The following is an 821-nucleotide window of genomic DNA, read 5'->3' as shown; positions in this document are numbered from 1 at the left end:
ATGAAGCAAGCATAGTATGTACCGATCTTTGCGGATTATTAATTACCAGTTAGTAATCCTACGACCAGGAACTATTTAAATTTAGAGTTATCATCTTTTAGGTCTCATTATTATGATCTCATCACAATCCATAAAAAGCTTTACTCTAAACCGTGGTATATCTTATTTAAACATTTAAATAGATAGAGCTCGCAATAAAAACAAAACAAGCCTTTTCTTAATATCAATGAAATCAAAACAGATTACATAAATCTTATTCCTAAATCCTCATACATGATTGGACTTAGGACATATCTCTTTCAGAGACAACACTATGATGTTTTAGTTTAAGACATTAGGATTATTAATGTTTATGTTCTATCAATTATTCTCTTTCTTATTTATTAATTCTTAATTTACTGTGATATAAATGTTAGATTAATAAATGTCCTTGTAATATGATATGTAATTCTATATCTCCAAGTATGTGACTTAGAAATGAGATTGTGAGAATAGTATCAATATTTCTAAAGGTCCCTTGCCGAGTATTATTATTAAGGGACAATAATAATGCATTAAGACTAGTGTGTTTGTTGACTGATGATCACATCTCATTGATCATAGGTATGATGATACTAAAGTCAAAAACACAGGCAGATGTTATAAGTAATTTTCACAGTGATAATGATGTAATGGTCCTTAGACCTGAAGTCATTATATTTCTATACGAGAATTAATATACATTGATTCCATTAAAAGTTATCCTTAACCGGATAATGATAAAAGTGGACATTGGGTATATTATGAATCGTATGAGAAATATGAATGATCTAGATGAGATT

This window comes from Apium graveolens, chromosome 7 (assembly GCF_009905375.1).
Source record: "Apium graveolens cultivar Ventura chromosome 7, ASM990537v1, whole genome shotgun sequence".
In the NCBI taxonomy this organism is placed as follows: domain Eukaryota; kingdom Viridiplantae; phylum Streptophyta; class Magnoliopsida; order Apiales; family Apiaceae; genus Apium; species Apium graveolens.
The sequence above is the reverse complement of the archived record's forward strand: the minus strand, read 5'-3'. Positions refer to the sequence as shown.